The 14,149-nt window shown below is 31.8% G+C and overlaps 1 long non-coding RNA gene across 1 annotated transcript; it reads right to left on the reverse strand.

The window, feature by feature from the left end:
• Nucleotides 1-204: 204 nt before the first annotated feature.
• Nucleotides 205-2,033, reverse strand: LOC128290662 (uncharacterized). The gene is made up of 2 exons (XR_008280447.1): nt 1,951-2,033; nt 205-560 (listed from the first exon to the last, which is right to left on the reverse strand). It is a non-coding gene; the product is annotated as an uncharacterized LOC128290662 (long non-coding RNA).
• Nucleotides 2,034-14,149: the final 12,116 nt, after the last annotated feature.

The raw sequence follows: 14,149 nt of genomic DNA on the forward strand, positions 1-14,149 counted from the left end.
ATCAAGCCTTTTGTCACTCTCACACCACATGCATAGATACATACTTATCCAAAACATACAACGTGGCATAAATGAGCTCTTAAACATCTACAAACATGTTATGCTCAAGATATTTTCTTATGCAATAAATATTATAGAATTTGCCCATATCATTACCACATACTAGACATAACTATCATTACATCACAAACCATTCATGAAGCATTATTAACTATTTACCAATCACTTAATCCTGCATTAGTTACTAGCTCATCAATGAATCTCAATTCAATCTCTAGGCATACATGTTGTAAGCCACATCACAAGAGATAATAACATACATGCATAAGAATAATCATATGGGCCCATAACGTCATTAGCCGACATAGGCCAATTTACATGACTAATACTACCGTAATAACAAGCCAATGCCTTTGGCTAAATCATAATATTACATACTCACATTAAAACCCTATACATGCCATAGACTCGAATCACTTGAGTTTACTTACTCCGATAACGTTAACTCGATAGGGTGATAATATCTCTGACGGCCTCCAACCCAAGCTAACCTGGAAACTCTAGAAAACATGGGAAAGAAGGGGGTTAAGCTTTCGCTTAGTAAGTTCATATGAAAACAATAAGCAACTCATTAACTTGTTTTATCAATGTTTACAACATATTCTCAAGTTCACTACAAGCTATCTTCCTGCAAAACAGTCACTAAATTATTTATATCTGGAGCTACGAAACTCAAAATTAAGTTCCGTTAATTTTACCTGAAACTATACTCATTTATCTTTCTTTCATAAAATTTCCAGAATTTTTGACTTTGCCAATTAGTACAGTTTATTCCTCAAGTTTGCTCTTGATTCACTGTCTGACAGTTTCAACCCTTCTGCACTAAAGTTCAATTATCTCATAGTACAGGATTCGAATAATGTTCTCGTCTATTTCTCTTGAAACTAAACTCATATGTCTACTTACTAATTTTTTTCAAGAATTTTTGGTCAAGCCATTTAGTACATTTTATTAGTTAAATTTTCCCCTGTTTCAGGGTATGACTACTCTGATCCCTGTGCACTACGAATCTAATTTCTCCATGTACAGAATTCCAGTGACCATGCTGTTTGTTTCCCTTAAAAATAGACTCAATAAGGAATCTATACAGGTAAGGTATGACTCTTAATAATTTTTTTACAATTTACGGTGAATTTATAAAATCAAAACAGGGGATCTCAAATTCATTCAAACCCTGTTTCACAAGAATTTAAATATCACACAATATAGAATTCTTTTTCTTCCTCTACTTCTTTCATGTGAAAATAGACTCATTAAAATTTAATTCCATATTTTATTCTGCCCCTAAATCATTTTCCACTATTTTTAGTGTATTTTCAAAGTTACACTACTGCAGTAACTCAAATCTGTCAAGGCTAAGTTACTCATTCATGGTCATTGTTCATAATATTAATACAACACCATTTTATCCATCATGGTAAGAACACATATTATGCACCATAGATCATCACATATCAAGGCATTCTCATAGGATTAGTATACATACTTGCACAACTCGTAACATAACTTGAGTGCATACTCACCAATGACTTACCTCATTGGGACCATCATCAACTCTTTCCTTAGATTGCCCGTTGAACACTTGGAATACTAATTGGATACTCGGAAAAGCCTTTGCACATAAGTGCCTAAATTGTAGCTAAAGTTACCTCATATCTCATGACATTTCAATGCTCACTCTTGAGCTAGTCATCTAGACTCATAATTCCTAGTGACATGTCACTCGTATCCTATTCTATTCCTAAGGTTCAAACGGGATTTTTCCTTGTCTATTAAGGCTTTGTCTTATCATATTTCTATTAATCACATACACCTTAATATATGTATAATTCATGTAATGATAACATTTAAATACATGTATAGCATGGTATTGTTTACATACGAACTTACCTCGATACCACAAAGGTGAAAAGGACATACTCGTCCATAAATTGATTTCTTTCTGTTCTAGGTCCAAGTCTCAATTTTTATCATCTATAACATCACATTTAGCCTACCAATCAGTCACAATATTCATATGGGTCTAAAAATCATATTTTTACAAATTTTCATTTTGACCCCTAAACTTTTACATATTTTCACTTTTGCCCCAATGCTCGTAAATTAATTTTTATCACATTTCTTTACTCCTTGAGTCTAGATGAACCATTTTCATAACTATAGCAACTCATAATTTCAACTATTTTACACATTTACAACTCATTTTACAACTTAGCAATTTAGCCCTTTTTAAGGTATTTTCATGCAATTTCTTTCACAAAAGTTATTTATTAGACAACTAGGACTCATAATCTTCCATAAAAACACAGCAAACAACACATTTACTCTCATGGTAAAACCCTGGGCTCTTCATCATTTTGCAAAATAATCCCCTCTTATGAAAGCTTATGCTTTAGGGGTTCCAAAAATACAAAAATCATCAAGCAAAGACATTAAAATCACTTACAAGCAAGGGAAATATGTTGCTGAAATTTTCCAGCTTCAAAACCCTTTCTTTGCTGCATATTTCGGTGAAGGGGAAGAGAAAAATGATATCTTTTTCTTTTTTTTATTTGTTAATAATAAAACTATTTTGTCTAATTTTGACTTTTCAACTATTTTGTCTCCCATGGCCGGCCATCACACTTTCAATGGCCGGCCATCACACTTTAAATGGCCTAATTTCACTTTAAAGACCCCCAATTTAAGATACAAGGCAATTTAACACCTTTAGGTATTAAAACACAACTTTTACTTTTTACACGATTTAGTCCTTTTTCGAAATTGGACTAGAAATCGCTAAAATTAATATACCAAAATTAACATGCACTTATAAAATCATATTACAACACATAAAATAATACTAAAATAATTTTCTCTGGCCTCGGAATAGTGGTCCCGAAACCACTGTTCTGACTAGGCCCAAAATCGGGCTGTTACATGGGTTTAATCTTTCTTGTCTTTAACTTAATTCAATAATGTTTGCTATGTGTTTATTGTTCTTGTTTATGACAATGATAACTTAATTTTATTTAAGCTAGGATGATTATTTTGATTGAATAATATTTGTGCTTATAATATTTGTGCCTCAGTTGATCATGTTTTCAATTAAAATCAAGTCTGTATTTCGTTCATACGTGATTGAAATGCACCTGAATTAGTTGTGCGATCCTAACCAGACGATGGCTAATGGACACATAATTGAAATGTGCATGCTCAATTTAGATCCTAACCCGATTAAATTGTAGGTTGCATAACAACTCTAACCAGGCTCTGTTATCTGCATAGTTTTTTAGATTTGTGTGATTAAACTGTTTCAAACCTAACACGTCCCTGTTACTTCACACGAATACTAAGAAACCCTTTGTAAATAAAGATCAGTGAAATTCTTATTTACTAAGTAAAGGATTTCGAAAGGACCTAATGTGGTTTCCAAACTCATGAAAGATCGAGTTGACATGGAATATTTTTCCGAACATTGATAAGCATGTTGATAAAAATTTGAGCTTAATTAAAGTAATTGTCCTAGCTTATTTATGTTATAATTGTTGCTTATTGTGTTAATTCTGCTAAATTCTATTTCATTCATATAGTTTGCAAACTTAGGATAAATTGCATAAGGGGTCACTGCATTTAGTTTCATATACTTAATTTTTCATTATTTTTTATTTATCAAATTGTTAATATAATTTTACAAATTAATCGGCTTAGCATAAATACAATCCCTGTGGAGACATAACTCGATACTTACTTATTACTTGATAACGACTGTGTATACTTGCACAAACCCGAGCGTTAAAACTTTTCGGATGTTGGAACTTAGTCAATACTTTCTCGAATGTCTTATATTCAAAGCATAAAGCTATTCATCATTATTAAATAACATATAAGCATAAATAAACTATTGCAAATACATTTATTTGTATATAGATTTACCTCGTATGGATTCGAATAGATGGAATCGGCTACTCGACGACTTTCGACTTTTTCCAATCTAATTTTGTTTTCTTTACTTCTTGATATATATAAATTCAAATTTAACTCTTTCATTTACCAAATCATTCAAATCAATCCAAAAACACATATTTAGGGCATTTTACAAATTAACCTTCACTTTTTCAGATTTTTTCACTTTAGTCACTAATCACAAAATGTAACACCCCTCACTCGTATCCAACACGGTATAGGGTTCGAGGCGTTAACGGACTTAAACATTCACAACACATAACATATTACCAACCATGCATGGCAAACAAGCATATGCACATCACCGATATCAAACATAACATAAATAGCTAGATTTATAAGTCAGAATCATTAGCTCACTAAAGGCCAATATATTTGGCCAATTTATAATAACACATGTTATAAAACTAGGTCTCTATACATGCCACTCACTTGATAATTCTAGCATATGTGTTTATACTGTCAAGGTGTTGGCTTGATAGTGTGATGCTGCCTCCGACGATCTCCAACCCTGAGCTAACCTGACAACAGTAAAAGAAATGGAAAGGAAGGGGTAAGCTTTACACTTAGTAAGCTCGCATTAAATAATAAAAAGAAATTTACTAACATGCTTTCCATTGTAAAACTAACCCAATTGTACATTTACACATGTTCTGGTTAAGCTGCTTTCTTGAGTCACAGTCACTAAATCATTTATATATGAAGTTACGGAACTCCAAATTAAGATCTATAAATTTTCCTAGAAAATAGACTCATATATCTTTCCACCATAAAATTTTCAGAATTTTGGTCCAGCCAATAAGTACAGTTTATTATTCAAAGTCTCCCCTATTTCACCGTTTGACAGCTTCGACCTTTCTTCACTAAAATTTATTTATCTCATAGTACGAGACTCGAATAATGTTCCTGTTAGTTTCTATTAAAATTATACTCACCAAATATTCTAGGAACATAAATTATAACCCATAATTATTTTTCTACAATTTTTAACAATTTTTCCAAATCAGAACAAGGGATCTCAAATTCATTCTGACACTGTCTCACAAAAATTAGAATATCACATAATATAAAACTCTTTTGCTCCCCATGTTTCCTTTATATGAAAATATACTCATTAATATTTAATTTCATAATATATTTTAAATTTAATTCAACTTACACAATTTGTGGTAAATTTTCAAAGTTACACAACTGCTACTGTCCAACACTGTTTTACTACTAAAATTCACTCTTACATAATTCCACTTAATCCGTTTTGTCTTATCGAAGTTCACTCAAATATCGAGCATATTGCTCAAAATTTTCTTAAACATATACATGCACTTATTCATCATATAATCATGTTCACATGTATTGTTACTTAATCGATTTTCCCGTTGAACTCTTCGAAATAATAACTGATACTCAGTTGCCTGCACATATTTTCACATTTGTAGCCAAAGCTATCTGGTACGCATAGTAGCTTGCACTTAGTACTACACATGCGACCAATTATCCGGTACACATAGTAGCCTACACTTAGTACTACACACGTGACCTAACCATCTGATACACGTAGTAGCCTGCACTTAGTACTACACACGTGATCGAAGTTATCGGGTACGCATAGTAGCCTGCACTTAGTACTACACATGCGACCAATTATCCGGTACATGTAGTAGCCTGCACTCAGTACTACACACGTGACCTCACAATAGATCATTCGTATCATTTCTATTCCAAAGGCTCAATCGGGAAATTCCTCACTTTCTAACATGTTACAATTTATTCATAGTCCTTTTTCAATTTGCAATTTACAATAAATAATCATTCTCTAGGCAGCCACATTTCATATGATAACAAAATATCATAAAATAAAAAGAATCAATAAATTATTTACGTACAAACTTACCTCGGATCTAAAAATGGCAATTTACCATTCTAGTCCACAACCTTGTATTTTCCCGATTTAAGCCCAAATCTCGATTTCCTTGATCTATAATATCACATTTAGCCTACTAATTAGTCACACTATTCATATGGGTCTAAAAATCATATTTTTACAAATTTTCATTTTGACCCCTAAACTTTTGCATATTTACACTTTTTCCCCAAGGTTCGGAAATTAAATTTCTTCCTATTTTCTTATGTTTTATGACATTCTGATCATTTTTCCCTTCTATGGAAACATCAAATTCTCACTCTAACATGTACTTATGAACATTAGGTATTTTTACCGATTATACCGTTTTACTCGTTTTCACGTAAAATCGCTTAGCAAAAGTTGTTTAACACAATTTCAAGCTTCATATTCTACCATTAAACATCAAAATACATGCATATCATTCATGGGTAAATTTTTAAACATAAATCCTAGCTCAAAATAATGGTAGAAATGAGGAGATCATGTTGCTGGGATTTCAAAAATACATAGAATATTAAAAACGGAGCTCGGAATCACTTACTATTAAGCTTGGAAGCTTGGCCAAACCCTAACCATGGCTGCTCTTGGTACATTCTGCTGTAGCAAGAAGAAAGAGACACATTTGGAGTTTAAAATTTGTCTTTTAATTCATTTTACCCCTAAATGACCAAAATGCCCTTTTTACTATTCTTTCAAAATTTACCCAATCAAGGCCATTTTTGTCCAAAAAGTTATAAAATGATTTAATTATCATTTAAGGACCTCCCATTTAAAATTTCATAACAATCTGATACCTCTAACATGTAGAACTCAACTTTTGCACTTTTTACAATTTAGTCCTTTTTACTAAATTGAGTGCCCAAACGTCGAAATTTTCGAACGAAATTTTCACGAAATCATTTCGTGAAATTGTAGACCATAAAAATATAATAAAAATGGAAATTTTCTCATCGGATTTGTGGTCCCAAAACCACTGTTCCGACAAAGCCCAAAATCAGGATGTTACATTTCTCCCCCCTTTAGGGATTTTCGACCCCGAAAATCTTACCAAAAAAAGTGGTTTTGGTTTTTCACTTGGATTCCTCAATCCTATAATCGATGTCAAAGAGCTTTCACTTAAGCTAAACTTTTACTACCTATCTCTTTAAATTTTTCATACAAAAATCATAACTGGTATTCACTTTACAATACTTTTACTGAAACTTAATCTCTACTAAAAAGCTCATGTACTTAAAATTCTAATCCATACCATCATGTTACATATACATTTGCACCCGAATCCTTTCGAATTCGAATAGTAAAACTAGTCAGTTCATCTCAACCTCATACTCTTTATAATTTCACACAGTCTAATCATTTGTCAATTCAACCCTCAACTACTTTTTATTTCAAGCCTCTTCTGTCTTTCCAAAGAAATCAGGATATGAAACTCAGATCTCAATCCGATTAGTGGAGATTAAAATTCTATGATATCCAAAATTCATAAAGACATGAAATTCTATGAATCTGGTGAGCAGACATTCGGGTATACTAGCATAATTTACACATCTCAATACGTTTAACAACGCTACATATCACTTTCCTCTTTCAAGGACAGGAATGATCCATGCAAGAAAATCCATATTAACCTTTTCTATTTCCATTCTAATTCTAAAACGAAAAAATTAATTCTAATGATTCTTGCTATACATCTTTAAACTTTCAACATTTCAAGAATCTGTACTCAAAGATAAACAATGATCGTTTCAGCATTTTTTTAATACCCAGATTATCTTCACATTATCAATATCAGATCTTCTTATTGTATACGATTCTTCTAGGAAACATACACTTCTTAATTAGACTATTCGTCTTTTTACCCGTGAAGAAATAAAATCTTATTCTCAAGTATGCACATCTCATTAAATTCTAGATAGATACTCCATACAGATTGAAAAATCAAGTCTACCTTATTCATTTTTAATTGATATTTCAAGAAATTCTCTCTTCTAGTCAATAGAACGATTCAACATGTATCATTCCAAATTCACTCATCATACCAATCGAATACCTTAACAAATGCATTAACATAAGTAATACTGATACCTCAACTGAATACATTAACTCTGATTAACTTTCTTGAGAAAGGAAATCCACCATACACAATTTCTCATTGATTCTCAATAGGCAGAATATAACAAAATACCAGAGAAAAACAGAACCATGCAAATCATAACCCAATCAGACTGACAATATATTCGTCTAACGTTAAGATCAAGGAACATTTTCATAATATAAGAATTCATCAGGGATTAGATAGCCCCAATAATATTTCCAGTATCAGGTAATCTCATACAATATCTCAATAGAGACAGTCACAAACTATGCACTATAATTATCATGCTTGAACATTTCATATTTCGAACATTATTCCTTTAACTATTTCGTCATCCCAAATTCCATAATATTCCCCTTACTAAGAAAACCAATTCATGAGGGAATTTCCATCAATACATTTCTTGACATCATACCATGATAGATCATTTTACCAAAATTAACCTTTTTTACTAACTGCGATGTTGCGAAAATTAAACAATCTTTCGGTCAATCCGATATCTTTCTAGCTCATGTCTGTACTTATCAACCCATTCTCAATCTCTAATCATGCTTATAACCATCCCATCATTGAACTCTTTGGTTTCTCACCTAGAAACTCATTCAATATAAATCTTAGGAATTTCCCTTATAAAACACCACTTTGGTAAGGGGGAGGGGGTCGTAGGGCCTCTGACTCAACTCTCATATACATGTAACATAGTTTTTATCAGAGCAATCATATTTCAATCATGTCATTCATTTCGAGTAACTAACATTCATATTGATTTTACACTCACTTTTTGGTTATCTCATTTGAACAAGTGTACTTATACATGTATTTCAAATTTTCCTAGATAATATTACTTATCCATTCATTAAATCAGACAAGTCAAGCACATAATATCATATAAGGGCAAACAAACATGGATAAGTATATCACAGTCTAAACTTTCATCTTACACATCATCATATACATATCATTACAATCTTATATATTAGTCCAAGCAATTTAATACATTTACTCAAGTTATACGAGGTTACCATCATAATCATCCCAACCAATATACATGAATATTCATCTTATAAATATTTTTGATAAGTTACTCAAACACATGCATTTATTCAAATAAATCGATCATATACATCATGGAATTATCTATTAATCATAGATAAGCTTATTTCACCATGTACACATTTCATGAATCCTCATTCGTACCTTTCCAAGTTTTAGTTCATCATGACTATACTTTACTCGAATATTTTAGCATCACATTCAACATGGTCAGTGTAGCTCAGTTGGAGAGTACCTTTGTCTAAACAAATTGACTCTCATACGCATCGGGAGACATCACACTATCACGGATCGGTGACATGTATAGTTGGACTTTTCCACATGCTAGGTTAGTCCGAAAACTGACTAAACCATAGCTTTGATGCCACTAAATGTAACACCCTCACCCGTATCCAACGTTGGGATAGTGTTCGAGGCATTAACGGACTTAAACATTCACAACAACACATAACATATTACCAACCATGCATGACAAACAAGCATACGCACATCACCATTATCAAACATAACATAAATAGCTAGATTTATAAGTCAGAATCATTAGCTCACTAAAGACCAATATATTTGGCCAAATTATAATAACACATGTTATAAAACTAGGTCCCTATACATGCCACTCACTTGATAATTCTAGCATATGTGTTTATACTGTCAAGGTGTTGGATTGATAGTGTGATGCTGCCTCCGACGATCTCCAACCTTGAGCTAACCTGGCAACACTAAAACAAGTGGAAAGAAAGAGGTAAGCTTTACGCTTAGTAAGCTCGCATGAAATAATAATAAGTAATTTACTAACATGATTTCCATTGTAAAACTAACCCAATTGTACATTTACACATGTTCTGGTTAAGTTACTTTCTTGAGTCACAGTCACTAAATCATTTATATCTGGAGTTATGAAACTCCAAATTAAGATCTGTAAATTTTCCTAGAAACTAGACTCACATATATTTCCACCATAAAATTTTTAGAATTTTGATCCAGCCAATAAATACAGTTTATTATTCAAAGTCTCCCCTATTTCACCATTTGACAGCTTCGACCTTTCTTCACTAAAATTTATTTATCTCATAGTACGATACTAAGATAATGTTTATATTTGTTTCTATTAAAATTAGACTCATCAAAGATTCTAAGAATATAAATTATAACCCATAATTATGTTTCTAAAATTTTTAAATTATTTTTTAAATCAGAAGGGGATCTCAAATTCATTCTAACACTGTCTCACAGAAATTAGAATATCACATAATATACAACTCTTTTGCTCCCCCTATTTCCTTTATATGAAAATAGACTCATTAAGATTTAGTTTCATAATTTATTTGAAATTTAATTGAACTTACACAATTTTTGGTGAATTTTCAAATTTACACAACTGCTGTTGTCCAACACTATTTTACTACTAAAATTCACTCTTACATAATTTCACTTAATCCATTTTGTCTTATCGAAGTTCACTCAAATATCGAGCATATTGCTCAAAATTTTCTTAAACACATAACTGCACTTATTCATCATATAATCATGTTCACATGTATTTTTACTTAATCGATTTTCCCGTTGAACTCTTCGAAAAAATAACTGATACTCAGTTGCCTGCACATATTTTCACACTTGTAGCCAAAGCTATCTGGTACGCATAGTAGCCTGCACCCAGTACTACTCATGCGACCAATTATCCGGTACACGTAGTAGCCTGCACTTAGTACTACACACGTGACCTCACAATAGATCATCCATATCGTTTCTATTCCGAAGGCTCAACCGGGAAATTCCTCACTTTCCAACATGTTACAATTTATTCATAGTCCTTTTTCAATTTGCAATTTACAACAAATAATCATTCTATAGGTAGCCACATTTAATATGATAACAAAATATAATAAAATAAAAAGAATCGATAAATTATTTACGTATAAACTTACCTTAGATCTAGAAATGACAATTTACCATTCTAGTCCATAACTTTGTATATTCCTGATTTAAGCCCAAATCTCGATTTCCTTGATCTATAATATCACATTTAACAGAATAATTAGTCACACTATTCATATGGGTCTAAAAATCATATTTTTACAAATTTACATTTTGACCCCTAAACTTTTGCATATTTGCACCTTTTCCCCAAGGTTCGGAAATTAATCTTCTTCCTATTTTCTTATATTTTATGACATGCTGATCATTTTTCCCTTCTATGGAAACATCAAATTCTCACTCTAACATGTACTTATGAACATTAGGTATTTTTACCGATTATACCGTTTTACTCGTTTTCACGTAAAATCGGTTAGCAAAAGTTGTTTAACACAATTTCAAGCTTCATATTCTACCATTAAACATCAAAAAACATGCATATCATTCATGGGTAAATTTTTAAACATAAATCCTAGCTCAAAATAATGGTAGAAATGAGCAGATCATGTTATCGGGATTTCAAAACATAGAACATTAAAAACGAAACTCGGAATCAATTACTATTAAGCTTGGAAGCTTGGCCAAACCCTAACCATGGCTGCTCTTGGTACATTCTTTTGTAGCAAGAAGAAAGGGACACATTTGGAGTTTAAAATTTGTCTTTTAATTCATTTTACCCCTAAATGACCAAAATGCCCTTTTTACTATTCTTTCAAAATTTACCCAATCAAGGTCATTTTTGTCCAAAACGTTATACAATGGTCTAATTATCATTTAAGGACCTCCCATTTAAAATTTCATAACAATTTGATACCTCTAACATGTAGAACTCAACTTTTGCACTTTTTACAGTTTAGTCCTTTTTACTTAATTGAGTGCCCAAACGTCGAAATTTTCGAACGAAATTTTCACAAAATCATTTCGTGAGATTTTAGACCATAAAAATATAATAAAAATGAAATTTTCCTCATTGGATTTATGGTCCCGAAACCACTGTTCTAACTAAGCCGAAAATCAGGATGTTACACAAAAATCACAAAATACACAGAATTTCTTTGCACACATGCTTAGCCAAATTCTCATAGTGTTCATACAAGTCCATATGTTCCATTTATTTCACATTTTAATCCTTTAATTTACAAATCTTACAATTTAGCCCATTTTACTCAAATTCATTAAAAATTCAAAGACAATATATGTTAACCCAAAACATATCTTTCATATACTGTCATCAAACTTCACAAAGCTCATATTATCAATAATGGCATAAATAAAAATCATCAACAATTTAAAAAATTCAAACATGGGCTTGATAGAACACTAAGCAACGATCACAAAAATGTAGAAACTATCAAAAACGAATCAAAAACCATATCTTAATCATCAATTAGTTTGGTTGGACCCTAGAAAGTCTATTTTCTTTCTTTTTCTTTGAATTTTAGACAAGATGAACATAAATGGCCTAATTATTATGTTTTGTTTTAATTATATTAACATAATGTGCTAATTACCATATTAACCTTAATGATAAAACATAAAACTCATTTAATTCATGCCCATAATAGTCCTCTCAAGTTAATAATGGTCTATTCACAACATAAGGACCTCACATTTAATAAGACATAGCCAATAGGCACTTTAACAATTAAAAGGCCACTTTTACAATTTACGAGATTAATTCCTTTTATCAAATTAAGCACACAAATGATTAAATTTTCATACGTAAGTTTCACACATGTAAATTCACATATTATAATCATAGAGAATAATATTTAAATATTTTTCTTACTCGGATTTGTGGTCCCAAAACCACTATCCCTACTAGGGTCTAAACTGGACTGTTACAATTTTCCCCCTTAGGGATTTTCGTCCCCGAAAATCTTACCGTTGAACAAATTCAAATATTGTTGTCTCATAATATCTTCAGGCTTCCACGTAGCTTCTTCAACACCGTGTCTATGCCACATTACTTTTACCAATGGAATTTTCTTATTTCGCAGTTCTTTAATCTCACGAGTTAAGATACGGATCTGTTCTTCTTCATAGATCACATCAGATTGAATCTCAATCTTAGACGACAGAATCACATGTGAAGGATCAGATCTGTATCATCGAAGCATCAATACGTGAAACACATTGTGAATCTTTTCTAGCTCAGGTGGCAAAAATAATCTATAAGCAACCAGCCCGATAAACCTCGGACACAATTTGCCTTTTCTATTGAATCAAAGTACTTTCTTCACGGGAATACTTTCAAAAACACTTTGTCGTCGATCTCAAATTTAATATCTTTTCGTTTCAAATCTGCATAAGATTTTTGACGATCAGAAGCTGCTTTCAAACTATCTCGAATCACTTTTACTTTCTGTTCAGTCTCTTTTATCAAATCGACCCCGTGAATCTAATTCTCGCTGAGCTTAGTCCAATACCGAGGTGTACAGTATTTACGACTATATAAGGCTTCGTACGGTGCCATTTTAATACTAGATTAAAACTATTATTGTAAGCGAATTCAATCAAAGGCAAATATTGTTCCCACAAACCTTCAAATTCAAGAATGCAACATCTCAACATATCCTTGAGTATCTAAATAATCCGCTCAGATTAACCATCCGTTTGTGGGTGAAAAGCAGTATTGAAATGCAATTGCTTTCAAAATCGCGATGTGAATCTCGGATCTTTGTTTGATACAATAGAAAATGGTACACCATGCAACCTCACAATATCAGAAATGTATAACTCAGCTAACTTATCAAGTGAGTAATCGGATCGTATGGAACTATTCTATGAAAATTGCGTTCAAAGATTTTGACATTTGGGCACTCAATTTAGTCAAAAGGACTATATTGTAAAAAGTGAAAAAGTTGATTTCTACTTGTTAAAATTGTTCAATTGCTATGAGATTTTAAATTAGAGGTCCTTAGTTGCTAATTAGACCATTGGATAAGTTAGTGGACAAAAATGGACATGAATAGGTAAAATTTCAAAGTTATGCATTAAGGGCACTTTGGTCATTTGATAAATAAAAGAATAAAAAGGGAAAATAAAGTCAAAATTGGTGTTCATCTTCTTCACCATAGCCTAAATTCCCTATATCTAGAGTTTCTTCAACTTTCAAGATTGATTGTAAGTGCATCCTAGCCCCTTTTTTAATGCTATTTACATTTTTGAAGTCA

Source organism: Gossypium arboreum, chromosome 3 (genome assembly GCF_025698485.1).
Source record: "Gossypium arboreum isolate Shixiya-1 chromosome 3, ASM2569848v2, whole genome shotgun sequence".
Lineage (NCBI taxonomy): Eukaryota > Viridiplantae > Streptophyta > Magnoliopsida > Malvales > Malvaceae > Gossypium > Gossypium arboreum.